Source organism: Embiotoca jacksoni, unplaced genomic scaffold (genome assembly GCF_022577435.1).
Source record: "Embiotoca jacksoni isolate LCO1_2020_lvr unplaced genomic scaffold, fEmbJac1.0.p SCAF_24, whole genome shotgun sequence".
NCBI classification, from domain to species: Eukaryota; Metazoa; Chordata; class Actinopteri; family Embiotocidae; genus Embiotoca; species Embiotoca jacksoni.
Genome location: NW_027185375.1, coordinates 6,566,218 through 6,588,065, shown reverse-complemented (window position 1 = coordinate 6,588,065; position 21,848 = coordinate 6,566,218). Strand labels below are relative to the sequence as shown.

The 21,848-nt window shown below is 41.7% G+C and overlaps 1 long non-coding RNA gene across 1 annotated transcript; it reads right to left on the bottom strand.

Annotated features, from left to right (window-relative positions):
- Positions 1 to 6,420: 6,420 nt before the first annotated feature.
- LOC138204182 (uncharacterized) lies at positions 6,421 to 18,205 on the bottom strand. The gene is made up of 3 exons (XR_011178779.1): positions 18,170 to 18,205; positions 14,344 to 14,435; positions 6,421 to 6,613 (listed from the first exon to the last, which is right to left on the bottom strand). It is a non-coding gene; the product is annotated as an uncharacterized lncRNA (long non-coding RNA).
- Positions 18,206 to 21,848: the final 3,643 nt, after the last annotated feature.

Here is a 21,848-nt window from a genome sequence, read left to right as displayed (position 1 = left end):
GGAGAAATCGGTGGTGTTAAAGGGATGAATACGATGAATGGATGCAGTCAAAATTGATGGCTTTGTGTGTGTGTGTGTGTGTGTGTGTGTGTGTGCGCGCACATAAGCTACAGTGTCTTTTCATATTCTTTAGTGTTTATTAATAGGAGATTTTTAGGTTGTATGTTGTGCAAATGTGAACATCCCAACACTAAAAGTGTGCCAGAAGCCTCTCATTAACTGCTCTGTGGACTTATTCATGACAAAAGTGCATTCTTTTTCATTTAGGTAGCACATTATCGGTAAGCTCTCTCCTCAGGGAAATAGTGCAATGTAGCAATGACCCTGAGAGGAACACAGAAGAAACTGGTAAATGCACTTTAGGAATAGCAAAAAAAATGTTTTTATAGTTATATATAAATCATGTTCTAGGTCTCTTTGTATCACTCACCCTCTCCCACTCACACGGCAACACAATGTAAATGAAAATTCTCAATAATGTACATCCCCTCAGACTTTGCAGTACGGTGTACCTTTCGTCCACCACCTGCTACAGAACATTTGTAACTTGTTTTGCAGAAACATTTGAAATATCTGGGTCAAAGCAGCGCCAAACGCAACGCAAGTGTCTTTGCTACTTTCAGACTGACACAGTTATCATTTTTACATCCAGCGCCGACATCGTTCAAACAGAAAATGTACTTATACTGATCTGAGCACCAATGGGAGCATTTGGTCAATTGCGCAATCATTTTCTGCTGCCTCAATATAGCAACGAACTGGCGATGCACCTGAACACACCTCATTTTAAGGGCAATGAAAACCTGGTCTTAAGCGAAAGGTGCAACATTATTATTTTGAAGGTGCATTATTAGGACAGTTATATGTGCCTACATAGGCAGGTGAACATCACGCATGCTTACAGGGACATCCAGAAGCCTAAAACATTAAAACAAATATATAATGTGAAAGATTATTACTGTGTACATTAATATGAGCATGAGCAGATCAAATACTTTTCTACTATTTGACAAATCTGACGTTACAATAGCAATCCACCGCAAGCACACTTGGCTTTTAAAAGGTAATGGGAGATTATTTCATGTTACAGCTAAAACACACGTATTATTAATTAAGACACAAAATGCAATCCTTTTGAATCATGTGCCTTACTTAATTATCCACCCTTAAACCACCAGCCTTTAGACAGTGCATTTAGAATGGTAAAATCTTTCAGCAATAAATAAATGGATGAGCAATCATTTCTGAAAATTAAATGAGGATAAAACTGAAATCCTCCCAGGCGGCCCCAAAACAGAAAGAGAAATCCTAGAAAATAATCTGGGGCAACTAACTCTGTGGATAAGATCAGAGGTAACAAGTCTTGGTGTAATCTTAGACTCTGATCAAAGTTTCAAGGCCCACATGAACAAGGTGACCAAAACCTCTTTTTTTCACCTTAGAGACATAGACAAGGTGAGGTCATTAATAAATCAGACAGATGCTGGAAAGTTGATACATGCCTGTATTTCTAGCCGACTGGACTACTGTGATCCACTTTTTACGGGGCTCTGAAAAAAAACGAGAGAGACTTCAGCTCATCCAAAATCTCTGCACCTGAGCTGTTAACCAGAACCAAGAGGAGAGAACATCAGTCCAGTTGTGGCTGCTCTGCGCCGGCTGCCTGTAAGACACCGGATTGACTTTAAGCTCCTCCTCCTCACATACAAAGCTCTTAATGGGCAGTTAATACCTTTAAAAGAAAGCTCAGAAAAACATATCTCTTTACATCAGCCTTTAACTAGCTCCTCCTGAAGCTCTCTCGCACTGCCTGCACTGGAACTACTGCACCTTTAAAATGCATAATTCTTATTTCATATTTTAACTCTGTGTTTAATTTTATCCATTTCATCTGTTCTTATGCATGTCATTTCTTTTTTTCTATTTTTAAATGTTCCATTATATTTGTTTTTATGTGAAGCACTGCATGTAATTCCCTTGTTGTAAAACACTTTGAGCTGCATTTCTTGTATGAAAGGTGCTATACAAATAAAGTTTATTATTATTATTAAAACTGAGCCCATTACTGCAGCAGTTAAGGGTCTTTTACTGTATTACCAGCTCCTACTCTGTATTCCCGAATAGTGTGGTATGAGCTTCACACCAGAAAGAATGGCTGACTTCACGGTTGACTAAAAACAGAAGTGGGAGTGGCAGAGTGGGAGTAGAGAAACAGGAAGTTAACTTTAAACCGGTAGGATGACTGTAGACCTGCATAACAAGAGATACAGGAGTCCAGTTTGATGCATTCACGTGCATGGACGGACAGAGCCGGGTTGTGAAGCAAGTGTTTGTACATACATTTTACGACGTACGTGGTTGTGCATCATGCCAAGTGTGGTGCCCTAAAGAGGGAGCAAACACAGTGAGAACATATACAGTACATCAGAGTAAGTAAACACCACCGACGGCAGCCAGGTTCAAAGTGTGGGCTCCAGCCACCGATCTGATGGCAGCTCAAAACAAACTGAGACGAGAGGGAACGCAGAGATTAGAGCTCTCGTCCCAAAGGTGAAGCAGGCAGGATGAATGCTTGATGAGAAAAAAAGAAAGTGAGTATGTGGGCTCATACATTTACGAGTGTGTGTGCATCTGTGTGAAGGACAGGTGAGTTGTCTGAGTGAATATTCGGCCAAAGCAGAATATGTGTTTGTGAGCGGTGTCCCAGCAGGAGAGCGGCGCGTGCCAGCAACACGCCGGTTGAAGAACCCGGGCAAAAGGCCTGCAGGGAGCAGAGACATGTTCAGGTGCATTAAAGGAAAAGTGTTTTGGGGCGATGGAGACTGACAGCAGAAGAAGAGGACAACAAAAAAAAAGAGGAGGAGAATAAGTGAAAGAAGAGGAGAGAGAGAGATATTTGGCCTTCTGCTGTGGGTTCTGGTATCTCCAGTGAGCAGAGGACCACAGACACAGAAGGGGTGGATGGGAAGGAAACACAGGAGGTGGTGGATGAAACGTTTCTTGAGCTGGCTGGCTGGCTGTCAAGCACCTGCCTCTGACTCACAAACCTCTCCTGCAACTCTCCCCGTCCTGCTCCTCCTCCTCCTCCTCTCTCTGTCCATCCAGTAGGGAGGAATGAGTTTGTGCAGGAAGAGAGGCTGTTAAGAAAGAAAGGACTCAGGAGGAAGCAGTGGGGTTTCCAGGTAATGATGTGTGAGGGCTAAACAGAGACACGGTTTTAAGGAGAAATAGAGCTGGAGGGGGCAGATAGCTATTGTGTGTGTGTGCGCGTGTGTGTGTGTGTGCGTGTGTGTGTGTGTGTCTTTAGTACTGCAGATACTCCACTTTCAATTTGAGCCTACGTGCCACTTCTGTCTCAATCTGTCGCTTTATTGTTTCTTTCCATCGTTCCACATATCTCTCAATCTTTTTTCAGAAGAAGTTTAAATCCTCCCTCTCTCTGTAAAATGTCACTCTGCAGTATGTTTCATACAATAATGCTCGCTCACAATAAAACACTGTGACCAAATCTGTTTGAACTCCGTCCGATGTGTCCGACACTGCAGTGCCGACCTTTTTCTTCTCTGTACGACGTGGACTGTTTCTTTTTTTTTTCATGTAGCTGCTCTGAAGAGACAGAAACAGCAGTGTGTCCCATCCCAGCACTGAAGTGTGCCTCCATTTCTCCAGAGGAGGACAGTGACCAGAAATAGTGTACTACCAGTGAAAGTGTTACATGTATATAGAGCGGTGTCAGCATTTTTTGTTGGTATTTGGAAAGTAGTTTTCCACTCAAGCAGGTGGGCACCTGACAGAACTTTATTCAAATGAGAACTAACTCTGTACTAGTTTTATGTTTTCAGCAGTGAGTGTTGCAGAAATCATCTGACATTTATACAGTATGGAACTTGATGACTTTAAACCTGCAGTGCAGAACTTTTGTCTTCCAGTGGACGTCATAGTCTCTGCTGTAGCCTTCTCTGTCGCTTCTGCCATAAAACGGTGGATAAATAGAATAAAATGCATCAAAACCTCAACAAAATGACTTGCTTCACGATCAGGATTTGATATATTCAGTCTGATGACATTTGGAAAGTTCAGAAGAGCCGCATGATTGAAGTATTTTATCCCTATTCAAGTTAGCCCAGTGCTAAACGGCAGCCTCCTCGACCGCTGTAGCCTGCCCCCTTGCTACTGTTATGGCTGCAGAAAGATTGTCAAGAAATAGTGACTCAATGAAATAAAAAGTGTCACAACCATCGCAAAAATATGAACTTGATTATCAGAATGTCCCGCAACGTAGTATGTGAAATGGCGTATGCCAAAAGTACCAGGATGTCCTACTTCATCAGGTCGTATTTTGCAGTATGCACGCCAACATGCTACGAGAGCTGTTCTGACCCACAATCCTGCACACGGTGGAAAATACATCACATGGACTGAGCATCCTGGAGAGTTGGTGGCGCTAATGATCCGCCCACAAAACGGTAAAGAAGAGGAAGAAGAAAAAGAGGCATTAAATAGGACCATACTCAAAATGGCATCCATTTTCTTTTTACTACAGATCACAATGGATATGGCAAGGAGGGTCAAAGTTCAAGGCACATTTTTATGATGTCCCAAAATATAATACAAGCAACAGTACATATTTTTTTTAAGGATAGCTGCAGTACGTACTGAAAGTAAAAAAAACAATTTGTATGCAATTCGGAAAGCAGAGTTGATATTTAAAACAGTGGCAATTTAGTTTTTGGCCACTTGAGGGTCGTGCAACAAGAAGTAAATGCAACATTGACACATTCATGAAGTTGTCGTGACAAAGTCGGTTGCAGACGTTTGCCTGTACACGCATCCAGCATGTGTGGAACAACAGCAGCATTCATTGTGCCTAATATGTACTCTCTTGTAGATCTACTTTGGTCTCCACCAACTGCTCAGGGAAATCACAGGCTGCTCATTGATCCACTATATTCAACAGCTACTTGCTAATGTTGTCTCTCTGCTCGACTGGACAGCTGATGTTCAGAGGGTTTGTTAGTCTGCCAGAGCTCTTTTGACTGTGTCACATTCATGAAGACGAGCAGGTATTATTAATGTATGCTTTACTTGTAACTGAGGTCACAATTTCTTCAGAGGGACGCATGCACCAGTTTATTTTTAATTTCTTACAAGCGAGCTGACTCTTCTGTGAGGTCTCCCACTGTAGCACCGGCATTTCAAACAGCACACACCGACTGACAATTCTGTTTTCTCTAAGCCTGTTTACCACATGTAGAGGCCTCGGCATGCAAACACAAAACTGAACGGCATTTTTTTTTTGTATGTGTCGCTGTGTTTGTATGAAATGGTAAATTTTCACAGACCATACTGGAGCCACAATATTGTGAGCTGGATCAAATCAATCCATTTTCACACAGGCTTTACCAGCGCCGCGTACGAGCCTGACGAGGAAATGCCACTGAACCAGTAGCCCACTTTTCTGCCTCAACTATATTCATTTTTCTCTGCTGAATGGAGGATAATAATAAAGACAACAAAAGCCCTGCGGGTCTGTTGCCAAAAACAAACTGTCATCCTGGTGAGCGCAAAGAAACAAAGGAAATGAGGTTTGGTAGAGGATAATTTTAGATTCACTGATTACACAGTGAAAGGATTCGGCTAATGTGGGCTATAAAAACTGCATGAATGTGTAGGAACACGAGGTGGACTATTTTACTTTCTAATGTATAGTTTACTCTCATGTTCACTCTTTTCCACCACTACTTCTACTTACAATTTGATAAAGAAAATATGGTCCATTTTTTTTTAATATTATATATGTGTATATTATATTATTTTCATAACCAAAACATGTGTTCATTATAAATCAAAGAAAACATGAATGTATCATGGTCAGAAAGCACCATCTTTGTCCCTGTGGAAACTAATGTAATTTTGATGTGCAAACTTAAATCCTTTGCGACTCTCAGTGAAAAACTGTTTTATCTTATGAACCCATTTCCTCCCTTCTTCAAAAGTCTATATTTACAAAGAGATCATTATTGGGATTGTGAGTTTTGCACTTTCCCTTATCAAAGAGCCTTTGGGCCTTGAGACATTCAGTGACTTCCTAGTTGTAATTATTGACCAGTCAGGAACATGAGGGGGTGGAAGCATGATTGGTTTAAAAAGGGTCAGAAGGAACATTTATGTCTTGCCTTTTGAATCAAACTAACTCCATAATTCAGATTTATACTGTACTTCTATGCAACCCAAAGTATGAATTGCTTAGAATTTTGAGTGAAGTCAAGGGTTTTCGTTCTTTGGTTCCTATGAGCCTGGAAGTGGTAATTATTTAAAGATATTGACAGCAGACCAAAAGATAAAAAGAAGCTACTTGAACATATTGCTTTATGAATCAAAGTACAAGAGAGGAGCTTCAGCTGAGATGATGTGGATACAAGAAGAAGTGTTTTGTAATTGCAGTTAACGCTGATGCTTGTTTCCATTATCTGTACCTGTGCAGGCTGATCTCACGAGGACAGAAAACCCTCCGTCACTTCACTTGCTGGTGGAGAGGTTGTTTTCTCTGTACTGCGTTCCAGGACTCATTGTCATGGAGTTCAGAGGATATTTCCATTGTACCACAGGGGATCTAGACAAAGATCAGACGAAAAAAGAAAAGAAAAAAAATACAAGTGCATGGTGAAAAAATTTCGACAAGAGGGAAGGCACACAGAGAAAATACAACCAGTCCGGAAACAGATGATGAAGAATTTCTCCTCATGCACTAATAATACAAATGCTCATTATCGACAGATCATATCACAAATGTTTCTCGTGTTTGTCAGCTATCAAAGTTTGCATGCCAAAATTTTTGTATTATTGTAACTGCACAGCAGCTTTTCAATGAACATCTGTTCCATTTGATCAGAAGGTAGCAGAGGGAGCGCATCTTCCGCATCAAGTGACAAAAAAATTAGGGCACAGTAACAACGTTCACAACAAAGTGTAATGCAAACCGGGAGAGGACAGAAAGGTTGAATGTGTGGATGCATGTTCACGAATGCTTGTTGCAGTATGATCGTATCACTGATGGCTGGTCTGTTTGTTATCGGTGAGGGTTAAAATGACAAAGTATAATGTGTTATAATTTAACGGTATTTTTCTAAAGAACATCTGCTAGGTTTTTGTTTGCAAGTTGCACTGAGTGGGGATCATTAGTGACAAAAACGTGAGATAACAGCAAAAATAAAAGAAGTTTCAAAAGAATCAAGGGCAGCAAGATAGAAAAAATATTATAGGCTTATTAATATGATTCATTATAACGCATTGCTATTTTTCAGATCACTGATTAATTGTTTTGCAGTTTTCTACAAAGACACATATCAGGGAACAGCTGCTTTACTTCATTGTCAGGTTAACTTCTGTTCCTGAGATGGGTTTTTTTTTAAAATTTTTTATTTATTTATGTCTGCAGCTGTTCGCATAGATAATATCGGAAGCAAGTACATCGCATGATACCCACAGTTTATTAATTCTGTGATGACATTTGTCAAAAAATGGCCAAATGAACTGAAGCGAATAAAATTTCTTTAATCATTAAATATGTACGTTTTAAACATGTTTCAGAGCTCGTTGTATTGTAGTTCCATCAAGTGAAATCCTAAAAATAGGTTGAAGGGAGGAAGGATAACAATTTCTGACAAGTCTTGCCTTGATATTGCAGTTACTTCTCCTTTTAACAAGCAGTTTTAGCATGTTTGTCATGTTCCCAGAGGTAAAAAAAAAAAAAAAATAACTGGTCTAAAGATGCAATGCTTTTAAAAACTGTGCATCTGTGTGTGTGCAGGTATACGTCCGTGTGGGTGCACGTGTGCACACATGTGGGTGGCACAGGTTTGGGAATAAAAGGATTGTGAGCAGAGACAGAGACAGGAGAGAGGAAGAGAGGGAGACAGATAATGAGAACCAGGGGGAGGTGATGCTGGCATGGGGAGAGGAAGATAGAGACCAGAAATAGACATGCAAAGAGCAAGGTGTTGAGTCAGAAAATGAAAAGAAGAGATGGCAGGCATGGAAAGAGGAGGAGGAGAAGGTTGAGGAAGAGAAGAGGGAGAGTGAAGTAGGGAGAAAGTGAGAGGGGGAGTGAAGATGCACAAGAAAGGTGGAGGGACGGACAAAGAAGGAGGAGAAAATGTGAAATGAACAATGAGAAAAGAAAAGACAAAGAGAGAGAGAGAGAGAGAGAGAGAGAGAGAGAGAAAACATGGCAAAAAAACTGATGAAGAATGAAAGCAAGGAAGAGTAACTAAAAGCAAGATGTAGCGAGTTAAAAAAGACAGAGAGACGGAGAGAGACACAAATAGACGTGAGGTTGAGTCACACTGGGAAGCTAGAACAAGCTGAAAGCATACAGAATTACAGCGGTAACCATAGGGAGCGTCTCACACACTCGCACGCACGCACGCACACATATGCGCACGCACACACTCACATGCACAATCTCTATGCATATGTGATGTGGTGATGCACTTCTCAAGTGCAGAATGACAAAGCAAGGGCAAAGAGTACCTAGAAAACGCTCAAAGAAAAAAAGGGAAGAGGAGGAAGGTGGAGGTGGAGGTGAAGCAGTTGAAACACAACGTGCTTACAGAAATGAGCACTTAATCTGGCATGCGGAAGAGACATACACAAACACACATGCATACACATGGGAAAAGGAGGTTAATCTTTCCTTTCTCATCTCTGCGATTATTCCCACCTAGCCCCTTTCTGAACCCTGTTTTCTATTTCTAACATACAACATATGGAGCGACGAGGAGGGGTAGAATTAAAAAAGAGGAGGAGGAGATAGTGGCCATAGAGGGATAAGAAGAGTTGGACTATATTGTGTGTAGTATCAGAAGCCAGCTGGGGCAACATCAAACAGCACAGTTCAGTCTGACGCAGCGTCACAAACATATTGTCACCGGAAAGCATCGCTAAGCAGCGGCAATTAGTGCTGCCATCCCTGTCTGCGGCAGGATGTTTTCTCTCTGTCCACGGGAGTGTGAGGGTTGGTATGTACAGTATGTCTGCATGTACATTATCTCTGGGGTCTGCACAGCGTCAACGTTGTCCAGTCGAGTGTATCTGTGTGTGACTCTTCTGTTTCTGGGCCCGAGGAGAGAAAACATCCAGATAAAGGTGGATTAGTGACTGTTACTGTTACTGTACACCAGGGAAGGGTAGAGAAGGACTAGTGAGGGAAGTGAATGCAAGCAGAGACATTATGACAGTGGAAAGAGACAAAACAGATGTATAGGTCAGTATTAGTGATGGATTTCACTGGATTTAAAACAAAACAATAACTGTGGTTATGAATTGCTTATCGTCCCGATACTCTACATACAGTCCTACAAATTTAAGACAGTGGAGCAGTTCAGTACCCTTAATGTACTCGTCGCAATATACAAATAATTAATGCCTACTTGACCCCAATCCAAGTGAGCATGTGTTGACCCGCTGCAGACCACAATTAAGGCAAACATCCCCAAAACAAAACCAAACAAATGAAATCAGCTAAGAGACAGACCTGGCAGAGCATCATGTATCTTCTGATGTTTGTGGATAACAGACCTGAGGCAGTGTTTGACTGCAAAGGATTTGCCACCGAATATCTAATATGGTGATCTTATTCTTAAGTTTCTGTTGCCTTCCTACAATTCTTTACATGCAATGAGAACATTAACATCTTTAAATTCAATATGAATGTCAAAGCGTTAAGCTCTTCATCATCATGCCTCTGCTGAAATCCAGCGCAAACAACAAAATGTCTTACTATCCTAATACCTTCACAGTACTGTCCTGTCAGTCATCTTGACATCTGACAGGTGTACCATGACACACAAGTCAAGTCAGCTTGTTTATACAATACATTTAAACACAATTTATGTTGACCAAAATGTTGACATTTTTAGACAGAACTCAAACACATCAAAGTTAAAACTAATCAGGCTCTCAAAAATAAAGTAGTCAATAGTTACAAAACATAAAATTTTAGGTAAGAATAAAAAAAAAAAAAAAAAAAAAAAGGAAAAACAACATTGAGCCAAAATAACAATGTAAAAAAACTCTAAATCAAAATTGGCCTTTACATTAAATACGACAATAATTGTTTTCAATCCAGATTTAAACAGTGGTGGTGAAGCTGTTGACCTGATCTGGAGCAGGAGGCAGTTCCTAGGTTTCAGAGCTATCACTGAAAAAGTCCAGTTTGGATCTACAAACCACTGGAAGCTGCTGATCCCATGACTTCAGCAAGCGATGTGGAGAATAGGAGTGTAAGAGGTCGGACAAATCAGCCACGGCTGCTCTATTTAAACAGGAATAAACAAAAAAAAAAACCACAATTAAGTCTATACTGGACAGGCAGCTAATGTATGTGAAAGTGTTCCCATTGATCCTAAGATGCATTTGAACTTTAAATTTAGTTGTAAGACGAAGAGAAGATGTCCAACTCATCTGGTGCTACAGTAATTCCAGAGTACAAGCCCAGAAAATATACAGATAACTGAGGGAGACCCCATGGAGCAAACACTCCTGTCCCCCAGGAACTGAGACGTTGTATCACTGATATATTCCATGCAAAACAAAGAAAATCCTTTCCAAAAGTTACGACCATTTTAACTTGAGGGGGGAAAGTGCACAAACCTTCCTCTGACTGTAACAAGACTTGGAGAAGTTTTGTCTCAAGTTCAGTCCCTCACTGCATGTTGGCGTGTGCCACTTCCTCATCTCTCTCACTTATACTTTCTGAGACTCCATGTCAACAACATGATTCACATTGGTGCTTTTATCCTCCTCACTTAACTCACCAGATCTGCTTAAAACACTCACAAATCCTCACACACACACACACACACACACACACACACACACACACACACACACACACACACACAGAATACTGGATTCCCTTGAAGCGTTAAGGGTGGCAGGAAGCAAAGGGGCTCTTAAAACTGATGAGCGAGGGGAAGGCCCACTGCAAATGATGAGATACACTCAATTAAACAGGATGGGGTTCTACTGTGCCCAGGGGAGCCGCGCTAAAGCACAGGACAGAGAAGCCCACAAGAGGAGAGATTTCTAGCATCTGTAGGATATGTGCGTGTATGCCCGGAGAGGTGAGTGTCATGGCGTTGACAGGTACATCTGGATGTTTGGCAGTGTGTTTTTGCTGTGTGCGTGTATGCGTGCTGTGGATGAGATGCCCACCCCTCCTCTCCCTCACTCGGAGAAAGCGGATCCGATCATATGTTGATGACGCACCCTGATAGGTGTGATAAATGCTCAGACACGTCTGTGTCAAAACGAAGGGTGATAATTTGTAATATCTTGGAAGGGCCCCTCAGGGACAGATGTTGTGATATTCATAGTAAATGAGAAATGGATGGACAGGGTAAGAGATGGAGAGAGGGAGAGAGGAAGAGAGGGAGACGGAGGACCATGGGGGAAATGGGAATAGGCTGCAGATAAAAACAAATAGAGACGATTAGTCAAACAGACAAACACTTATAGCGAGCTGATGGCTGGCCAATCTGCATGGCAGAGTGGATGCACATCAGTACTGAATATTTATGCGTGTCATGTCAATGATGTGCATTGTCTGATATTGTCATCCGCTGTGACATCCTGTTGACTTTGTACCATGTTTCAATATGCTTGAAACTGCCAAAATATTTTTACATAAAATTAATACTTATTAATACTACAGTGGGGGACTTTTAAAAATAAATGAACATTTGTTATATTCAAGCCTTTGCTAAACGAGTTCACACATTGCTGATAAATCTCTGTATTTGAAGCTAATCTGTATCGGCCTGGCTCTGCCAGACTCTCGTTCACAGCTTCAGTTTTCTTTGCTGTGATTATAAGATGGTCATGGTGCTCGTATTAGAAGTTTGCTCTGCCAGTCTGAAGGGTGACCAATCAGTGACTAGTTCATTTGCCCCACCCCTCCTTCACTGTAATGGGTAAAAAGTGAAAGTGACGAGCGCAGCATTTTATTCAAAGTTAACCATTTTTCAACTCTCTGCAACAGAGTAAAAAAAACAAACCATGGAACGTTCAGCTCCTTGTCACGCTGCTGCCATTTTGAAATAAAACACAACAACTCGCCACTCCCATTAAAAAAAAGAATAAAAATATTCTGTGCTCAGGGAAAACGCTTTGGTGGACACGGGCCCCAGGTAGTTGCAGCGGCAGTGTTCATCATTTTCGGCAAATGCTGATTGGTTAAAATTAACCCGAGGTCTACGCCCAGGATGGAACGACTGCGAACGATTCCCTGTGGAACATGAATTTGGGTCTGGGTACTCCAGGCTAATTCTGTATGGACGAATGTGCTAAATTTCCTCCAGGTTGATGGAAAACTGAAAACTAAAATAGATTTTGTTTTTCTTTTTTGTCTGACATTCTGCTACGAAAAATTATGCGCTCAATTCAACTGAGCTGATTCAAATGCATCTGATTGTCATTTTATGTTTTCTGATTTTTCCCAAAAACTTACATAAAAGCCACTTGAAACTGACTAAAAGCACAGAAGCAGCGATAGAGGGAGAGAACGGCACAGAGTGGAGTACAGCACTGTAAGTGGAGCACATCAGGTAAATAGACCAGGTTGTCATACACATTTTCCAAAAGAATCGGGAGGTGGCAAGTTTATCCTTTTGCCCTGGGAGCCAGTCTGTTTAAAATCTATTACAGCTCGCGTCCTGTGGAGACCCACCAGCAACGTGCCCACAACCTATTTTTGGTTCCAGCCCGTGTGGAAGAAACAGGTCAGCTCCCAGTGAAGCTGACAAGATAGGTCACACATTGTCATTTCCAAGTACTTGTTGTTTTCCACCAGACACAAAAATTATGCCTTTTAAAGAGGTTTTTTTGTTGATAATTATGCAGCCATAACACTCCACTTTAAACTGGTGTGTTGCAGCTTTGTACTGTACTCCACTTAACAACAGATGTGCTCAAAGCCTTTATTTTATTTCTATTATTTTTTAAGGTAAGAAAGAAAGAAAAGGCCAAGCGAGGTTAACAAACAACTCACTCAGGTCTAATCTGTTTTTTTTGCGGTGACATTTGTGGTGCTGTATGTACACAAGGCAAACATTAATAACAGATAAATACATCAGCTCGACATATCATTATCATATCACACAGGCAGGTCTTTATGCTTTATTTAGAAACGTAAGAGTGCAATCTTCAGAAAACTAAACTGAATGCATGGGAGCTAAAAAAAAAGAAAAAAGAAAAAAAGAGTTAAAGTATAGAGTGAGTGAAAAAAGAAACTGTGCAGATGCTGTGTGAGGTACAAAAGCGACCAGAGAGAGAGACAGACGGCTGCTTGACAGTGAGCCAGACAAACAGACAGGAGGAGCCGAAGCACACAACAGGAGGGGTTCAGCCACTCCGGGAACCTCCACACATAGACAGGAAACACATCTCCAGTAGCATATACTCTGATCGAGGTGGAAATGAGTAACCAGTGGAGCCTGTCAGAGCAGATGGCTGCGAAGCCATTAGCTAATAGTGGAGGAGCCTCCCAGCCAAACTAATGACGCCCTCATTACTACGCTGCACGCGCTCCCGCCCAGCCAATGGACTCTGGCTGGGCCTTTGTCTGAATTGGGATTGGCGCGCACACACACACACACACACACACACACACACACACGCGCGTAGTAAAAGTACATGCATGCATCTGCACACACAAACATTCTTTATGTCCTCGCTTAAAAAAAAAAAAAAAAAAGTGTGCACTGGGAGGCTATCCCATACATCTTTCCATCCGCCTGCACACATGACTGCCACTTCAAAATATGCCATCTGCTTTGCCCAGCACGGAGAGACGAGGAAGAAGCCGAGATGAAAGATGCAATATCACAGCTGCATAAATAATTTAGCCCCTGTGTGCTCCGCATGTGTTAATGCGCGGCTATTCGTTTATCTGTTATCACCTGTGTTTATAGAGAGACTCGGGCACACGTGCTCATGTGCATGCAGTAACACGAGTACACAAACCGAGCAGCAGACAGACAGCCAAGGAGACGGGGACGGAAGTTAAGACGAGCAGATGCAGTGACAGCAGTGGTGTCTAAACACCAGCTAACTCTACTGAGCATTCCAGCGTCGGCAAGGTGTTTGTTTATATTTTAGTGGTACAATGAATATTAAGAGGAGCTGACAGCTCTCAGGACTCTCTCTCGGGGTAAACAAACTACATTTGAACTGTGCTCCAGTTGGCTTGTACCAATACAGAGGAGATTTCACCTTCTTTGTATCTGGCAGTCAAAGAGGAAAGAACACGACAAATCCCTCCTTGTCTGCGGGAAAACTCACCTCAGCTGCCAACCTGGATCGACTCTACTGGTGGCAGGTTATCAGAGGTGAGCTGAGCAGTGTCCAGGTCCCTCATAGGCCATTAACAGGTTCTGAAGACAGACAGAAAGACAAGGGGAGAGTCAAACATCATTTTAGTGCTTGTTGTTTGAACAAGTTTTTTGTTTCTAAATTATTTATTTAGAATCACATTACAACAAAAATGTTCACAGCTGTCATCAGTTTTACAGGGTGCTCCCTCTTTTTAGCTGCCAAAAAACCCCAAATTGGAACATGTGTGGGTGTTTTGTTATTTAATGAAAAAAAGTCCTTATATACACATACATATGAAACTATTTTTTAAACAAAGGATGCATTTTAGGGAAATATAAACTTTCCACTTTTCCCATATCTCCCTGAATTGGTTTTCTTGAAGCCTCAGGGTGAAAGTGATTCTCTCCAGTACAACAATGTCATGAATAATATCATACCAATCTTCCATAGATGGAATGTCCATTTCCTAGTAATGGTCTGTCTGGCAGCTTCACTGAGTACATCAGATAAATATTTTGTTTTCACATTTACAGACAAATGTAAAAGTCCAAAAAAAGAGATCAGTTCACTTAAAAGTAACTTTGGACCCAAATATAGTCACAAATTCAAATACAATTTAAAAAATTCCTCCAGCAGCCAGAAGAGCCTGAATAGTGTGACTTGTACGCTGTTGTCATTTTGTTCAGGTTTAAAGGTGCTGCTTTACCTCTGTTCGTATTTGGAAGTGATGACAGACAGGCCACTAAAAGAAAGATGACATCCCAACTTGGGTTCACATTCCAGCTCATGCAGTCACAGCAACTGCCTGCTATTCCCATGCGAGGTTGTCCTAGACCGTGCAGCCATCAGGGCAACCCCACAGAGAGGAAGTCGACAGCAGCTTGCATGAATAATTACACTTTGAAATGCCAGCTAATAGGCTTTTAAACAATGGCAACGTTTTGGGGTTAAAAACCGAGAAATGTGACGGCGAGTGTCTGCTGCTGGTGAACGAGTTTCCTGCACCGTCCCCCCCCCCCCCTCCCAAAAAGAGCAGAAGAAAAGATGTTGTGATCAGGTACAAAATGATGAGGTCTTTTCAAGTTTGCTTTTTCAAATTTTATCCCCTCTTTGATACATTTTTGATCACAGCTAGATCCCCTGTGGGGCGATAGACACACATTTTCCTGGTGTCAAGCCTTCATCTGCAGTCACTGTCTCATCAACTCTCTGTTCGAGCAAGTGTGCACATTTGTGTGGATGCAGTATGTGAGTATATACGTGTGTCTGCGTGGGTGGAGGCGGACCACGTTGCCAGCAGAGCCTGGAGGACAAGCAGAAGCAGATAGAGGGGGACTGTAGTCCCGTTGGAAAGAGTCTAATAGAGAATCTAAAGTCAGGTGAGAGGTGTGCAGACTGTGGGACCTTTTATTGGTCTGTGAGATGGAAGTATGAAATCTGAATGGTGGAGTAAGCTGAGGCAGTTTGATGGAGTAAAACTGGCTAATTCGTATTTTTGTGGGTGATATTTCCTTTATATTTGGTCATATATGGTACAGGGCTCTGTGATTTGGACTTGCACCATCCCCAGTGTTGAAACAGACATGATACTGTCTCTGCCTGCCTCTCCAGCAGCATGGATAGATTTTGTGGATGAGAAAGTATGAAGTTTCTAGGGCTGTACTCCAGGCCATCTGGTCCTTGTGTAACTGGAGGGAAAGCTGTCCTCAGCAGTAGGTCGAGTACATTCTCAGTGGCTGCCGGGCTCTGCCAATGCTGCCGTGTCACCAAGTCTGTTTGTGATTCTCATGCGCAGCAGAGGAGTGTATAGAGTCCAGTCTGTGACCTCAGAGCTGCTCCTCTGCCCCCCCCCCCGATGATGTTGCCTTGCAAGATTTGTCAGTCTGTGACCATCAGTAAAGAGGTTCGCAGCAGAACTTGAAGCAGGTGTGACGATGGTCGGCACACGTTCAAGGGTACAATATGTGTCTATAAATAGCGTGTGTTGTTTGTTTGTGAGGGTTTGCTTCAAAAGAAACACATTTTGGAGATTTGCTCATAAGTGGGGATCGTTAACAGTATATAAAAGTGGACGTAGTTTCCGGGTCTGAAAAATGAGGATGATGCAGAAGTGCCTTAAGCTGCAATACCACAGTGTGCCACTAGAGGTTGGCTCCAAAAATCCAATCATTCAAATTTCTCCATGAATTATCTCGATGTTGTCAGCTAAAGTTGCTCCTTCTTATTAGTTTTCTGGCCGTCCATCTGAAAATAATCCCGTCATTAATTAGAAAATAAGCTTCAAAAGGCTGTTTTTTTGGAGGCGTGTCTGTTTGATTGATAGGCTTGTGGTGAAGTCAGGTTACGGCTATCGGTGGGCGGGATGTAGTATTACAAGGTTTACAATCAGATCAAGTCAGATCCACTGCTCTCCCCCCCCCCAGCTCATCCAAATATGGTCACTACCGGCACCAAAACGCTAGGGATGAGCAAGATGGCGCCATAACAGCTTAACTAGAGGCTTCATAACGGCCGTTGACAAACCATTGGGTGACGTCACTGTTGGTTGCTGCTTGGTGGGGATTCGATGAAGCATGACGTCACTCTTTTGCATCTGAGCTGAGCCTGAACATGAAACTCTCAAATGATCAGTCGATCTGAAAGCAGCTGTAAACTGTGTCTGTTACAGGATGACTGGGCGTCCCCTCAGACTGACTCAGATGTTGTGGTATACTTTGGTTTTTTTTCACATTTGCTGTTCTGTTACCTCACAATGGCGTCCCAGGTTGATAAGATGTGAGCCTGGTGTAAAAAAACTACAGCTTCATCATTCATTTAAAAGGTTCCTGTCTGGCAGTGCAGCAGCAAACAGGCAACAATGCAGCAATGCCGGGCAAAAAAAAAAAGAAAGCTGAACAGGACTTAACATTTGCTTCAAGATAATACAAAGTCATCTGGCAAGATGCAACTGTGACCAAGCAAATATATTAAAGCCCACATTCCTGGTAGATTATTTTGCAACTTGAATGTTGTAGTTCTATTTTTTACCTCTCGATGGTTGCAACAGAAGATGAAGCAGTTGCTGTGATTTCTTTCCAGAATTGTAAAATCCTGAATATTACAAACTTTCGTGCAGAGTTTTGGCATCTGATCAGCCTTTAAATGCATTAATCTGTTACTCCAACTGGACTTCCTGGATCGTATTTCATTGTCTCACTGGTCCACTCCCACCAGCTCAGCCCTGTTGTCAATCAAGGACATAATAAGCACTGACACTTGTTGATGCAAAAAAACAAGATGCTGTGTGGATAGTTTTACATAATTATTAGACATAGTGCATAGTGCATAGTATGTATAGGAAAAGGTGATGAAAACTTGATGTTGAGGGTTGGAGGATGTGAAGAAGATCATCTGGTAACAAGTGTCTGAATAGTAAAGTATTTTAGGAGAACACTATTTTTTTTAAATGTTGGTGTAAACTGCAGATATGCTTTCGTGTCAGTAGCGCACAATTTTTATTAATTAATGAAGGGTTCATGTCGTAATGTCCCATGGGCACATTTGTCAACTCACTGACTGGAAATAAAATGAACCCAAAAGATAAGGTGAGTCTTCCTGAGAGCTGTTTTTTTCCCTCAAGCTTCTGAAAAAAGTGTTCAATAGTCAAAACCTGCTTTATTTTCTTTGCCTGAGTAAATACCTTCCTTTAATTTAGTGAACAACCTTTATTACGCCTCATGCATACTGATAAAGGCTATAATGCGCCCGCAGCTAGTGTTCAAACTCCCATTACATGTAGAACAGACAGACTGACCTCTTCATCAAGAAGGCTGAGGAAAGAGCACAAGTTTCTTTCCGGCATAGCAGAGCAAGGAGTAGAGGTCACGCAGGCCAACATCATAGCGGTTCTGTTTAGACAGCTGCCACACCACCAGGGAAAACAGGGTGAACACCTTCTTCGCCAGGAGCTGAGGAGGAGAGAGACAGATGAGACAGAAGCAGAGAAGTACAAAGAAACATATAAAGAGAGACTAAAAATAAGAGAATCAAGAAAAACAAGGTGGAGAAGGATGAATTATACAAGGTTGTCAGCTTTGGGTAAATATGATCAAAATGTGCATCGTAGACTGGAGATGAGCCAGGGTGAGTGTGGAGGGCAGTGTGCCAGTAAAGCATGTCATGAAACGTAAATCCATCACTTCCCATTCCCTGCCTCAGTGGACTTCAAAGACGGGGCTAAAATCATGCATCCATTCAACCATAAAGCCAGCTTACATTGCAGCTGGTGGAGTATAATGTGCATGTGAAGTGTGTGTCTTTCAGTGCGGTATATGAGGGCATCCACTCAGAGTGTCCAGACGGTTGTGTAAACCCTTTTCTTGGCAGTTTCAGTGTTTATATATCTGTTTTTATGACATGTACAGATCTGCTTCCAATGCAATATACACTTAGGACCGGGTATCGTACTATTTTCAGTACTGGTTCCTTGACTTCAATAACAGCTCAATAACAATACTTTTACACTTTTTAATGTTACACATTACAGTACAAATCTTTAGCTTTCATGGAGCTTAAAGGGACAAAGTGTAACAGGTTATTTTTTTGGAGACACTTTATAGATGTCCCCTACATATGCAGACTATCTTCAGACTCTATAATGTTCCATAACATCTGGAAACGCTTCAATTTCCTGATGTTCCCTTAGTGTCTTGCATACAGGTTGTCTGCAGACACTACAATTTACCAATGCTCCCTCATCGCCTCACGTAACGGCTATCGGTAGATGCTACAATTCACCGATGTTTCCTAAATGCCTCACATGCAGGCTATCCGTAGACGCTAGCTAGCCGTCTGCGTCAACTCCAGTTTCTGCGGTGCATTTGACAGGTATGTAGCAAACATCAGTTTAAAAAGAGTGAACTAAGGCATTCTAATCACAGACCGTTTGTAAAAGTGGACATTGCTTCCGGGTCTGAAAAATTAGGCCGATGCAGAAGTGCCTTGAGCTGCAATAGCAACAAGAGCCACTAGACTCCCATTCAACTAGTCTCATAAAATTCTCAGTCAATAAAATTTCACAAACAAATGGGTAACGTCACTGTTGGTTGCCGCTTGGTTCTAACGTTAGATGCATTAAAGTATTTACTCCTGTGTAAATGTAGGAGATGTTTGATCTGTGTTTTAAAACAAAAACAAATGAGTGTGGATGTAGCCTAGGTATTGACATTTGGTACGAAATTACATTATTCCATACTAGATGGTATCAATGTCAGGTCTGTGGCCAAGAAATCTTTTCTGGTAAATTATCTCATAATTGATAAGAGTTTGCACTGTATGTTCCTAGTTGAGACATGGCTTAACAACACTACTGGTAAGCCAACACTGACAGAGGCTTGTCCTCCTAACTATGCATTTGATCAGTCAGTTAGAGAAAACAAGAGAGGAGGAGGGATCGCAGTGACCTTCTCCACACAGTTTGTGCACAATGACATTGACCTTGGTGAATTTACATCATTTGAATATCTTGCTCTTGAGCTCAAAGCTAAATCAACAGTACTAATCATCAGAGTATATCGGTCACCAAAGGACTCAACGTTATTTCTGCAGGAACTCTCAGAGTTGATCTCACTAGGTATCACCAGATATGATAGGTTAATTCTGAATGGAGACTTGAATATTCACGTTAATAAGGAGAATGACCACAAAGCTATAGAGCTCATACATTTACTTGACAGCTTTGAACTGACCCAACATGTAAAGGAAGCCACCCAGCAGCATGGTAACACTGTGGACTAAGTAGTAACAAGAGGGTTACACATGGATCATGTTTCAGCATGTGAATTACCAAAGACTAAAAGGGAAATTCTGGTTCAAAAGAGACTCCTTGATGAAAGGGCTGAAGCTAAATTCTCTGAGATGATGAGATCAATTGAACCTTATAACCATGAGTGCTCTTTAAATGACACGGTTGAACACTTCAATAACACTCTGCCGTCTGTTTTAAATACTGTTGCTCCTTTAAAGGTGAGGAAGAAGTCGACTGGTCGAATCTCCCGATGGTTAAACAATAACAGTGTGAAGGAGAATAAGAGAACTTGATGGGCAGCTGATAGAAGGTGGATGAAAACTGGACTCCCAGTTCACTGTGATATATACAAAGAAGCCATGACTCCCTACAACAAAACAATATGTCTGGCAAGAAAGGAATACTTTTCTAAGATTATTACAGAGAATGCTGGAAACGCAAGAATATTGTTCTCCATAATTGGGCGGCAAGCCCTGCCCACTGCAGGTCTCAGCGTGAAAATGTGAACTCGCACTGTTCTTCAGAAACAAAACCACTTCAATCAGAGTCAGTATTGCTTCTGATGTAAACACAGACAAACTCAAAAGATCTTGTAAAACAGATGCAACCATGGAAAAATTCACCTCCATCACATTAACTGAGTTTTTTTTAAGACTGTCACTGGGTGTAACTCCTCCACTGCCTGTATTGACCCGATATCAACAGCGTTTTTAAAGCAGGTATTCAAAAGCATTTCAAGCCATGTCCTTGAGATTATAAACACATCTCTTCAAACAGGCATTTTCCCAGATGCCTTCAAAACAGCTGTTGTAAAACCGTTACTAAAGGTCTCAATTCTGATCCTCTTAGACTTGAGCGCAGCCTTTGATATGATTGACCACGATATCCTGATCAATCGTCTTGAGAAGTTGGTTGGTCTGACCAACAGTGTCTTAAACTGGTTCAAAACATACATCGAAGGGAGGAAGTTTTAAGTCAGCATTGGAGATCAAGTGTCAGAGAAACCTGACAGCTGCTGTGGGGTTCCACAGGGGAGCTGCCTCGGTCCTTTACTGTTTACACTTTACATGCTACCACTGGGAAACATTATTCGAGAGCACAATCTTTGTTTTCATAGTTATGCCGATGATGACAACCGAACTTCACTCCTTGACCAAATTATGATGCAGCTATGCGCTCCATAACTAAATGTCTTTTAGCAATAAATAAATGGATGTAAAACTAAAATCCTCCCAGGTGGCCCCAAAACAAAAAGAGAAATCCTAGAAAATGATCTGGGGCAACTAACTCTGTGGATAAGATCAGAGTAACAAGTCTTAGTGTAATCTTAGATTCTGATCGAAGTTTCAAGGCCCACATGAACAAGGTGACCAAAACCTCTTTTTTTCCACCTTAGAGACATAGACAAGGTGTGGTCATTAATAAATCAGACAGATGCTGAAAAGTTGATACATGCCTGTATTTCTAGCCAACTGGACTACTGTGATCCACTTTTTACGGGGCTCTGAAAAAAACCGAGAGAGAGACTTCAGCTCATCCAAAATCTCTGCACCTGAGCTGTTAACCAGAACCAAGAGGAGAGAACATCAGTCCAGTCGTGGCTGCTCTGTGCCGGCTGCCTGTAAGACACCGGATTGACTTTAAGCTCCTCCTCCTCACATACAAAGCTCTTAATGGGCTCGGACCA